Source organism: Epinephelus moara, chromosome 6 (assembly GCF_006386435.1).
Source record: "Epinephelus moara isolate mb chromosome 6, YSFRI_EMoa_1.0, whole genome shotgun sequence".
Taxonomy (NCBI): Eukaryota; Metazoa; Chordata; class Actinopteri; order Perciformes; family Serranidae; genus Epinephelus; species Epinephelus moara.
Window position 1 is genome coordinate 40,515,947 of NC_065511.1, and position 12,360 is coordinate 40,528,306.

The 12,360-nt window shown below is 46.9% G+C and overlaps 1 long non-coding RNA gene across 1 annotated transcript; it reads left to right on the plus strand.

The window, feature by feature from the left end:
• Positions 1-625: 625 nt before the first annotated feature.
• On the plus strand, positions 626-11,602 carry LOC126391428 (uncharacterized). The gene is made up of 3 exons (XR_007570080.1): positions 626-784; positions 5,708-5,974; positions 9,891-11,602. It is a non-coding gene; the product is annotated as an uncharacterized LOC126391428 (long non-coding RNA).
• The last annotated feature ends 758 nt before the right edge of the window (positions 11,603-12,360 follow it).

Genomic DNA, 12,360 nt, shown 5'->3' on the forward strand with positions numbered 1-12,360 from the left:
GTGAGGCGGATGCGCCATAGGGATGGGCGCCGGGCCGGAGAAAGGAAGGTTGGTGCCATAGCCAGTTTGGACTGGTTCGACGACTTGCGTACATTTTTTTTTTATTGGCGCCTGTCAGTGATTGACTTTGGGGAGTTTTTGATATAGAGGCATTACTTGCAGGCCAATCAAAGCTTGCTGGGCACAAAGAGAGGTTTCCTATTGGCTGAGGGGATCTAAGGCGGGGTGAGGGGCCACTTGGTGACATCACAAAATGAAGGGTCAAGACATTTAAGGGCCGCTGTAGGTTGAGTGAGGAAAAAAGGCCCCAAGCCAGAAGAGTAACGTCTTTGTTCAGAGTTGGCGTCCACTGCTGTTTTTTAAATTTCTTTTTTGGATATCCAGACTCCGCTCATTTTTGAATTTTAACACCTTCCCAAGTTAGTCTGTACTCAAATCATGTGGAATCAAAGAGATGGAGATGTATAATTATGTTTTTATCAACAACTTTCTCCTTTGCTTACAGGTCAGAACTTGGACCATGTCACTTCGCCTGCGGCTTGAGAGGATGGGTAGCCTTAGGGGTTGGTTGTTATCTTTGGTTATCTAGCTGTATGAGTGATGTACATTCTTCATAAAGCTAGATAACCGAAAGTAACAAGAATCCCATTACACTCCTGAAAAGGCATCAAGACCCCAAACGCGCCTCCATCTGAAAAAGCACAAACTCTGCCACAAGAACTGCAACACGAGAGAAGAAAATGGACGACATTTAAAAGGAGATGGGAGCAGAGTGCAGCAAGAGGTAGGGTGCATGATTATATGTGTGTGAGTACATGTTGTCCACATGGCCTTTAGATAAACCCAACTTTACTGTAAGACTCTGTCTGTTTGCTGTTTCGATCCTTCAGCATTTAGAAATGCAGAATACATTTGGTAGGCATGTAGGAATAAATGGGACATTGGCGTACACATTGCGTACAGCTCCCTGCAGCCAGTGGCAGTGATCCATAGCAATACGGTTGGTGCAACAGGATCACTTTTAATCTAATAAGCCCCATGATCCATGTGTGTGGGGCTGCATGCAGGGGCTTAGCCATAGTATCACATGGCCAGGAGTGACGGACTTGCTGAAAAAGAACCACACTGATTCACTAAAGCCGGTGGACTTTGACAAGTCGTTTAACAAGTCGCTCTTAGCTAATCAGTTTGGTAGCCAGTTTGGTCAATGCTCTATTCACCGGGCTCCATGAATTTCAGCTTTGCGGGTTGCATCTTTGGCATCAAGAGAACATGCAATATGAAAAGAATGTGGGCCTTTTACATCACAGGAGCTGCATACGGTGCTATGAATTATACATATGTTCCGACTTGGACGGGATTGTGTGAGTTAAGAATGCTCCCTCCGAGTTAATCCGGGCTCCCAACTCCCCGCCGGCACCTAAGCGAACAGACAAGAATTTGTTTGAGGCCAGTTTTGTTAAGTTAGCCGTTGTTGATTTTTTTTTCTCCTTCCCACCTACTCCTTTCTCCCCTTTGCATGAAAAGATGTTTGATTTGGGGTCCTGGCCGTTGTTTGATTTGACGTGACAGTTGGCTTGGTTGTGAATGGGCCGTGGCAAAGCCTCCATTGCATGAGGTGCTACCATGTGGAAAGGCCTGATGGGATCTCGCTGAATGCTGCTGTGTGTGCGCGCAAGGCTCAGAGGGGGGAGTGGTCCAGGGGCAATCAAGCAGAAAGTGCCCCCAGTGACGAGATCCATGAGCAAGGGAAGGAGAACAATCTCAGCCTTAAGGTTCTTTGGCTGGGCTCATGGTGAGGAGTAATTGGTCAATCAGATCTTCAACCTCAAGGCCTCTGATGGCTGATTGAAGGTGTGATTTCTTTTTTGCCCATCAAAGCTAGAGGGTCGCTCCTGCTGAGAGAGGCTGCTGAGGATTGTTCCCAAGGTCTCAAGGCTTTGGAGCTACAAGGCTAGCAGTGAACTCCAATTGTAATACATATTCCACATGGCGCTTTGCTGCCTCAACATGGCTCAGCTAAAACATCACCCTGGAGTTTGGATGTATTCAGGTTGACATGGTACACATTTTGAACAGTTGTGCAGGGCCAAAGTGAAATTCCTAAAAGCCTGTGTGGCAACCTCACCTCGCAATGTCAATCTCCTCCAGCCCTGCAGTTGTGCCTGCCTGCCTGCTGCATTGCAGGTGCTGAGTGTGACATTTGAGCTCTGGGCTCAGCTAGTAAGAGAGAGGAACGAGGGCCTTGACAGGAAGTGACAGCCGGAGATGTCACCTTCTTGGATGGCAAAGTAGTACCTGGTTTCCTCTCTATTGTGCTGCAAACGCCGCCGCTGATGTGTTTTTATTACAGTGCAGGCTTGTGAGTGCGGCATGGCTTTGATCTGTTGGTGTATATGATAGATTAATGATTGTGCCTGACTAATATCGGCGCACTCGCACGTCTTTGCAGGTGCATTTAACATTTAGCAGGTACAAGGCGGCCACATTTTGAGCAGTGTAAGGATAAGTTGCTTCCTTTTGCTTCCTTTTTGTGTCAGTTGCAGTGTTGGAGCTAAATGGGAACTGAAGTCTTGGACAGATTGTGTTTATACCCTAAGCAGTGCCCTGGGAGACGCATGTCATGGTGCAAATGCTTTGTACTGGCTCTGTGTGTGGCACAGTTATATCACTAGCACTTCACACTGGGGACCCCGGAGCAGAGACTGTCTTAGCTTCTGCCTCCCTGAAAATGGCACAGAGATGGGAGAGTTCCTAAAAACCACCTCAGGGCCTTTGCTCTCTCTCTTTTTCTGTGTCCCATGGCAGTGTCTGAAATAGAAAGAGAGCGCAAAGAGAAAGGGTGGAGAAGGAAAGAAGGCAGGGAGAGGAAAGAAGAGGAGGAGGAGGGTGGTGGGTTTGTCTTAGCTTTCATGCACTAGGCAAGCAGATTTAGACTCCAAGTGTCAAATAGAAAAACAGCCATTGTGGTCGAGTCCTACTCGCCCCCCCACCAGTAGACTTTACAGTCAATAGAGCTAGTCCACTTGTCACGGAGGGACAATGCGCTCCTTTGCCTCCCTTTCACCCCCGCCGGGTCCGAGCAGCCAGACAGTTTTCTGAATAAGACCCAGTGATTCTTGCCCCCTTTTCTCTGCCTCTCTTTCTCTTGACGGAACACACCAACAGGGTTTGGAAAATGGCTTCGCTGTTGGGCCGGAGCAGAAGGCCAGACCCTGTTATTTTCTACAACATCGGCATTCCCTCCACCCCCGTACGCTCACAGAGAAATGAATGTATCTCAAGCAGTTGCAAAAGTCAATGGGCCTCCCCAGACAAAGGAGATTAAGTTTGGCAACTTAGCAGTAACAGGTGTACTTTGACTGTGCTTGGACCACACGGGGGGCGACTGCTGTTGTCTGACCCGTTGCTCTGTTTGCCTCACTGTTGGTTTTGAGTTGCGTGGAGATAAAGATGAAATTTACTTTGTGCTCTCAGACGACAAGAATGCTTCAGACCTTGTCGACTTAGAAGTTTTAGTCGAGAGTGTGTTTGGCCCAGCTGTCTAGCACTGGCCTCATCATTTTTACTGCTTTTGAAAATGGAGCTCAGTTTTGCAACATTTCTCCAGTGATTTGCCAAGTTCTCTCCAAAGGGATTCTGCAGATATCTTTAGATCTCGAGCTGTGCTCACCCAAGGGAGCGAGTTAAGGGTAAACAATGCGGGCACACAGAGGAAGAAAGAAATATCAGAGGGAGCGCGGCACAGCACTGAAGCATGAATACATTTTCACATTTAGAACTGAGACAGTGATGTTTTAAGAGGGGAAATGTCTTTCAAAGAGAATGAGCGAAGCCTTTTCTATCCATACCTTCAGTATTTTCAGCCACAATAAATCGAGCCATTCAGCAGCAGTATAAACAGACGCTCTCAGAGCCAGAGCAAAACAGTGCATGCATTTGTTTGTTTCAGTCGTTAATAAAGCTTTTACCGAGAGCCTCGGTCCTCAGAAAAAGCCCATTCTGGTGAAATGACTTGGCAAAGCATCCGATGAAGGGTCTGTTCAGACTGAAGCTGCTCCCGCTGCCATTGTCTAGCTCTCTCTCACACACCTACGAGTCCAGAGTAAGCACACAATTTCATTGTTGCGTGAGCTGTTAATATCAGAGGCTTCACAATAGAGCCCATTCGCCATATTTGCATAAGGCACTTTTCCAACAAGGACCCGGAGAGGGCTTGAAAGCTGGCCCACTCCAGTGCCAATGGCAAAAAAATGTCAAGTGCCAATTAGGAGAGGTTTGCCACCATTCAGCAATACCCCACCCCTGTAGTCCTTCCCCTCCCTGCTTACCCACCCCAACTCTCTCACACTCCAAGTCACCCCTGTTTTTACCACCTTATTCCAATTTCAGACGTAGCCTTCCCCTACTGACACCCAGAGACAAAAGCTTTCTCCCTCCTCTGCTGGCTAATGGAGGATCCTTTCTGCTGGGCTCAGAGTATTAGCAAAATCAGACAGCGTGCTCTGTTCACCGATTAGTCAGCTTTCTTTGTTGATTTCTTTGAAAAGAAGGGTTCACGAACTATGCGGCTAAACCTGCGAGATACAGACTCCACCTGCTAGCGAATATTGAACTTAGCAAGCTGGCTACATTGTGCTACTCTGGTTTTAGACTCACAGGTTTGCATGGGCAGGTGTGAGTCATTGAGGGAAGGATTTTGGAAAAGACAGACGCTGATTTGGAGCAATTAAAAATAACCCCTTTCATCTGACATCCACAGTCTGTGTTAGTGCTAATAGCATTTAGCCACCTAATGACTTGCTTTAAGCTAGTCCTGCTTATTATTTTGCACTGACGAATACAGAGCGTCTTATTATGAGAATGGCTGCAGTCAGAGAGTGTCTGAATTGAAAGGCACAGGCTTTGAGTCAGCTGCGAAGGCTAAAAGAAGCACAATAACACTCGAGTAGGATTTACCGGAGCTACGTCAGATTCAAGTTAGCTTAACTGGTGAGTGTCAACAGAGCCGAACAGCTGTTTACAATTGTGCCGATGCTGAAAATGCTGCATTATTTCCACTAATGCTTAACTGCAGCTGTCAGATGCAAAGTACGTGGTGACAGGAACACAGGGCGCCATCAGTGTCCTTGAATTTAGTGTTTACATTGGGGAAGCCTTCGCTACAAAAGGCAGAGACATCAAATGAATTAAAAAAAACGCTATCCTGTAAAATGACGAGGATGCAGCAAATGAAATTTAAAAAATTGAAGTGGTAGACACAATAAAAGAAGGTAATCGTGTTTGTCCAATTGGGCTGCCGTTGTTTTCCACAGAGCATTTACCTAACTTACCGCCTCCTGCCACTCAAAAGGATTTTTCTCTTGTCCCTTTTTCTCTTTCATTCTTTCATTCAATCTCTGTGTCGAGTTTTTTTTTTCTTTCCCACCCTTGATTCTCAGATGGTTGGATCTGATTTGCATGCATTTGCATAATGAAAGTCATTTGCATGCTCAGGGGCAGACTGTACCATGAGAACAGACATGAAAAGGTGTGTGTGTGTGTGTGTGTATGAGTGTGTGTGTGTGCATGCGTGTGTGTGTATACATGTGTGTGTGCATGGATGGCATGCTTCCGTGAACTATACATGTGCGTTTTGATAGATAAACCGCGTTCTTAAAATTTTCCCTCTTGCCCTCTGATTTTCCCTTCCCCGTTTTCTGTGCAGGCAACCACCACCACACCACTGAAGGAAAGCTGGCAAAAGGAGACTGAAAAACAGAGAAGAAGGAGGAGGAGGGGTTGCTGTTGATTCTGCCCTCCCTCTCTCCTCGCCCTCCTCTGCATCGCCTCTTCCCTCCTCCTCCTCCTCCCTTCCTCCTCCGCTCCATCCTCAGCAGACTGCCCCTTTTTCCTGTACAGCGAGACGCAGCCCGCGCCACCATCTTAGAGCAACGCTGGCATGAAATGGAAGTGGGAAGACCAGTCAGTGCAGGTAACACACCAAACCCACTGCGCCCGCCATGCTGCATCCTTCCATCGGCGCCACCCCGACCCTCCATCCTCTCCTCTTCCACCTCCCCGTACACTCGCTCCCCTTCTCCAGCGGGCAACCGCCTCCGTTTTAATCACCTCGGATGTGTTTGTTAATTGCACGATTCACGAGATGCACTGATGGGTGGAGGGGAGGGTGAGTTGATGTGGGCGGAGCGTGTTTTGTATGTGTGTTCACATTAAATCACTCTGCTCTCAATGCCTCTCTCAGGAGGCTTTCAGTGGGCATCTGTCCTCTGAAGCGCCATGTTTTCTTTCCCGTTTGGGAATTCTCATGCCATCCTCACATGCATGCCCCGACATGGCGGCGGCTGCCATTTTGGAGATACGATGCGAGCCGTGCCTTCTGGACAATACACAGACACAATTCATGACTCCATATAGTTGTGTACTATATTCTGGCGACAGACATAAAACACTAAATGATTTTTTTGCGGTCTGCTTCAACAGAGTTATAACTTTTATATTAATTCTAAAAACCTCTTCAGCTCCATAAATGAGGTCAGAGGAGATGTCAAGGTGGGCACATCTGTCGAGTGGAAAGTGATGATATCCATGAACCGCCATTCACATCCTCACACAGGGACACTGCAGCGTAGAACAAAACCAGCACAAAGCAGGAGAGAGACAGACAGAGAGAGAGAGAGAAATAATAGAGAAGAGATGGTGAAGAAGTGAGAAAGTGGGACCTCGATAGACTCAGCGCTGGAAAGCCTCTCTTTGTGCGAGTGGCGAGTGTTGGAGGGCAGTCGGTGCTCAGACAAGTCGAGTATTGTTCTCCCCTGAGCGAGCTCGTTATAGTGCTGCATTATTCCAACCGGGGAGCTCCCAACTTTGAAAACCGCTTAAACCAAAACACCAATTAGCATTGGCTGGGCTTGATTAGGTAAGGCAGCCGGTAAACAATGCACGCCATTGTCCTTGCAACAGAGAGACCTCCCTTTGTTTGTGTCTGTGGTGTGGAGGTCAGAGAGACAATGCTAACTTACAGTAGGGTGCCAGTCTATAGGGCTGACAGAGAGCCTGCTGCTGCTCGCTGTTGGGTCAAGGTGAGAGAGGAAAAGAGACTGTTGCTAAACACAGGAAAGCATCTCGTCATCGAAGGTCTAAGGTGACTTTCCCCAAAAGAAGTGTCTAATTTCACTGAAACCTTTCTCTTTAAATTTCAGCACTGATTTCCAATATTTACACACACCAAACCTCAAGAGATACCAGCTCTCAAATTAGGTCATGCCAAGTTTTCTGCATTTATATCTTTGATGAAGCAGCCCTTAAAAGCGGAGGCGTCGCTTGGCTTTCCCGAGAAGTGCTGTGGTAACTGTGTCAAACCCAAAGCGCACTAATCACGGCCAGGCCTCCATAAACAGGTGGTAGATTGAGCAAAGGGGGCCGGGGCCGTTCTCAATTTACTGTGTAAATTATGCAGAGCCCAAAACAATGCAAACAGTAGACAGTGGAGTGGCTGGCGTTGGCTAATGAGATGATGAGAAGCCTGGGAGGGCTGGGAGCCAGTCGAGGTGAGGGGGTGGGCACGGCCGGCAGCTTGTGTCTGGATCTGTGCGTTCGTGTGTGTGTGTGTCTTCGTGCGAGTGTGTGTGTGAGGGGTCTGGAGGAGCTTTGGCAGGGGAGCAGACACTGTCCCGTCTGCACAAACCCCATCGTCAGCACCCCTCCTGCCCAGACTGAGTGCTGCAGAGGGAGGGGAGGGTTAGCAGGCAGCTGGGGCACCCTGCCCCCATTGCTCCAGCGAGAGCACCAGCCTTGGGAACCTCTGTGGCAGGGGTCCCCCCAACACTGGCACGTAGGGGCCCCCCAAAAGTCTGGCTGCAACCCCCCATCACCACCATCCCCTCCTCCCTCTTGTCTCCCCAACCACCACCACCCCTCCCACCCTAATGTGAGGCTGGGGGCCTGGGAAGGACTTCAAGTTCATGGCCAGACCTCCTATTGAGCTGACAGCCTGACTGTTTGCTCAATTCGGCTCCCTATTCAGAGCCGTGCTGGGGAGGGGGGGGTGCAGAGAAAGGACTGGAGGATGGGTGAGGGGGTGTTGCTAGATGGGACACCGTAGCTCTGTGATAGCTATTCATTCAGCAGGGGGAGACAAGTAAAGAGCGAGGGAGAGAGTGAAGAGGGATGGGGGGTTTGAGTCGGGGTGCATAAATAAAAAGTGAGGAATCCAGGCTCAAAGTTTGCTTTGAGCGGTGTGCGCCTCTCTCACACTCTTTTAGACTCTTAATTACCGGCGCCTTCCACTTTTCTCTCTCCCTTTCTCTAACTACACCCCCCACCCCACCCACCCCCCTCCTCATCCCCATCACACACACACTCCTGAACACACACACACAAAATCGCAATCATTCTCATCATCCCCTCTATCCCCTGGTTTTATTAGGCCACATGCTGGGGTTGTAAATTTACCATTAACAAGCTTATTCACTGTAGTCCTCTCAACAAAACAAGACCATGATGCCAATAACTCAAAGCGACACCAATACCCGAAACTGCCTTTTATACCACCACCCTCCACTGCTAGCCACTCCCCCCCTCCCCACCTTCCTCCCTGGCCGAGTGCACCCGCTCTGAACACCGGCGTAATGCTAAATGCCAAGTCTAACGTGATGCTCGCTAATAGGCGATGCTAATTAGCACGATGCTTGTTGATTCCTGCCGCTGAGCTGGACGGCTGCATTATCGGTTCACTCAGTGAGTTGCACTCAGTGACCCGCTGTAATATTTTAAGTTGCTTGTCTGAGCTGCTTGAAAATGTACCAAAAAAAAAAGGGGGTGTTTGATTTGCCTTCTGAAGTCCACCTCAGCTGAGCTTAGGGTGTGTCACATGCTTCCTCTTTGTATTAGCAGCTCGTAGCGTACCAGGCTCCTGTTAAGGCCTTTCAACTTCAGCCCCAATCCCTTCAGCTGGTACACGGAGCTGCGCTCACCTCGGCCAGATTTAGGGCACACGAGGAATGCCCCCATAACTTATTTTTCATGTTTAAAGAACAAGCCTTCTTTTGATAGACCTGAATTTATAGTACACTGTCTCAAATAATTGTTTTGACATTCACATGATCGGCCTCGCTGTGTGTTTTGACTCTCACTGAGGAGTTGTGTCTTAAAGAGAAAGGTCAGTTTTTTTGAAGTGGGGTCCAAAGTGGAAGCTAAGCAATGTATCTCTGTGGACAGGTGAGCAAGAAAACGCTATTTAACCACCTAAAAAATGTAGTATTTTCCCTGCTTTAGCTCACTGTCAGACGGCCCGTTCTGACGGGAAAGCTGTCGAGAGCTTCAGTTCCCCATATGCTCTCGCCAAAGCCACCAGACCCCTTTGAGAAAAACAGTAATTTTACCTCGTTGAACATGCAAGCTGCTGGTCTACTGCTGCTTCAGTCAGTTAGTTAGTTTGTGTCATTGTGTGATTTTGGTGAATCCGCATTAACTCAAAGTCACACACACACATTAAAAACAACTGATGGAGGCAGCCATAGACCAGCAGCTCCTGGCTTCAGCAATGTTAAATCAGTGTTTTTCTCAATGGAGTCTGGCTTTGAAGAGAGTGATTGACCGCCTTCATTTTCCAGCTGGAAATCACTGTCTGACATTAAGGTGAAGCAGTAAAAACACTCTCAATATAGTGTACACTTAAACTGAAATTGATTTTTTTAGGTGGCTAAAATATGTTTTGTTGCCGACCCCTCTTCAGCAATAGATTGCTTTGCTTCTGTGTCGGACTCCAGCCTGCTTCTCCAAACTGTGGGTGTGCCACCTGCCATCTATTGTGTGTAATATACAGTCTATGGATAAGTACCCAATACAAGACCCAAACTGAACGATCCGTTTAATGTTTCTCTTTGCAGATGAATGTTGTCGGTGCAGAGAGGATCCAAGGCGGCCTCACGACAGAGGGATGGAGGACGCCTTCTTTAGCTCTTTCAAACAGGACTAAACAAGGACGATGGCACCGACGTCTGCCGGGACTTTGGAGGATCGCAGCATTGTTTGCACCTCTCTGATGCTGCTGTGATGCATTATTTGACCCGAGCTGGACTGGTTGTCCTTTAGCAGAGCAAACATCATGGTGGACTGTGACTGTGGACACGAGGCTCCGACAGAAGATCGGCAGCTTGACCAAGTGCTCCTCAACTACTGTGACTTTTGAGGGTGTGGCACTTGATTATGTAAATAATATGCTTAGATATTATATGTTATATGTAAAGTGATGTACTAACATAGGCTTGAATTACTTTAGGTCTCATTTGACGAGCTGTAGCCCACGTTTTGTTTGACGTATGTTTTGTTAGAGTTGCTAGGACTCAAAGACATGTGAATGTGAGACCCACGGCAGCAGTGAATAATACTGCACTGTGATTGGACGGCTCCGTGTGTCGGCTGACACAATGGCGAAGGAGTGAGCTGTCGTCTTTACACTCTATGCAACTGTTTAATCTTTTTTTTTTATGGTTCCTTTTTTGGGGGGGCGTAACTGATACCGTGTCGGAGCCCCTTTCATTCTTACTGTGGACTTTTATTTTGGGCTACAAGTTTATAGACATTCCCTCAGACATCATGAAGAGAAATGGGTTTTGAGGAGCCGACATTCCCAATGTTAATATACTGATACAGAAATTACAGTCAGAGTGTGTTTGAGTGTGTGACAAATGACACAATACAGCTCAGTTTCATACGGATTGAATCTCATATTTGCAGCCTTAACAGACTTTGATCTGACTGTGCAGCCGTGAGCCCCAGTCTGAGCAAACGTGGACTCACACGTTTAATATTCCTGATGGCAGGAGTGTGTTTGATCAGCAGGAAGTAGCCGAGCAGGGCTCATGGCTGCGTGTATACAGAGCACGCTGCACGATTAAAACCTCCCCAGCGCTCAGCAGTTTGGTTCATAGCAGTTACCTGCTTGGCTGTAATGATACATCGTTGGGTGAGACATGACAAATACATTGGCTTCAAACACTGCCTTAATTTCCTGTCCTTGACATTAACACACACACACACACACACACACACTGAAATGCAATAAAGCAAGTACTATCGCAGCCTAATTCATTCTATATTAATTTTCGGGAAGTGGCAAATTTTTTATTACGATTGATAATCTATGCAAATCTTTTAAATATTACTTTAAACAATCTATGTCTATGCAGTGCTTTTGCAATTGATTCAAGGGAGACTATCTTGGCCTAATTTAGAAAATGTATTCTTTTGATAATCATGCACATCCCAGTGCTCAAGACAATTACTTATCTGCCTGGATAAGCTTGAAATTATGTTTTTAATCTTTAGCAAAAAAAAGCCACTCTTCTGATATCAGTCCAGAGGCTTGAAAACCAGGAATTGTGGTCTAAAATAATTAAATCGGTTGCACTAAATCTCTTTTTCCCTTAAATGCAGATCAAACATATCTATTCAGCTATGCCTCCGCGTAGCTTATTGTTTTATATAAGCAGCAATGTTTGTGTTATGCAATCTAATCGCTGTGAATGAGTGTTCACCATATGTGCCTTTGTATGGAAAACTGTGTTGGAATAGTAATAAAGGTTTACATTGAAAACAATGGAAACATGGCTGTTGTGCATGTTTTTGTCAATTCGATCTGCATGTGATTAAGTAGCAGGATCATGTGGTGATTAATGGGAAGGTTGTTCATTCAGCAGCCACATGTGCTGCTGGAGCAAATCACTCAGTTTCTACAGTGGAACTCGGAGAAATACATAAATGTAAATAATGTCTGTCGAGGGAGACAGGACGCAGACTGAAGATTACTAAAAAAAACACTAAACAAAAATCTAAATTTACTCCATCGCTGGCAGCTTTTCTTAAATGTTTGGCTTTTTTTTTTAGCGGCAGTCACGTCTACAGAGAAATCAACTGCAGTTCAGTTCCAACATAATGTTACAGCCAAATGAAAAGATTATCACAATTCCCCTGAGATCAAACGATTTTCAAAACACCATCAGGGATGTGGGTTTATTTTCTGGAGTGTTTGGCATCAAGCTACAAGAGAGGAAGACAGCAGAGCTCAGTCCTCTTTTAATGTATTAATCAGTGTAAAGATGCTCTCTGTGGAAACCAGTGAAAACCCCAACCCCATTGTTGTCGTATAGATGAGTAATAAGCCAATATGCATCGACACACACGTCATTAACCTCCTGTTACATGTAAAACAAAGAGCCCAGTAGCTCTCTCATCCTGGACTGCGATCCCCTCTGTGTGCAGCACCGGTGTTGTGCAGGCCACCGTGTGCCGAGCAGAACACTTCCCCTGCGTGATTTGCTGTCTGACACCACATATGGCAAACGCGCCAACACCGAC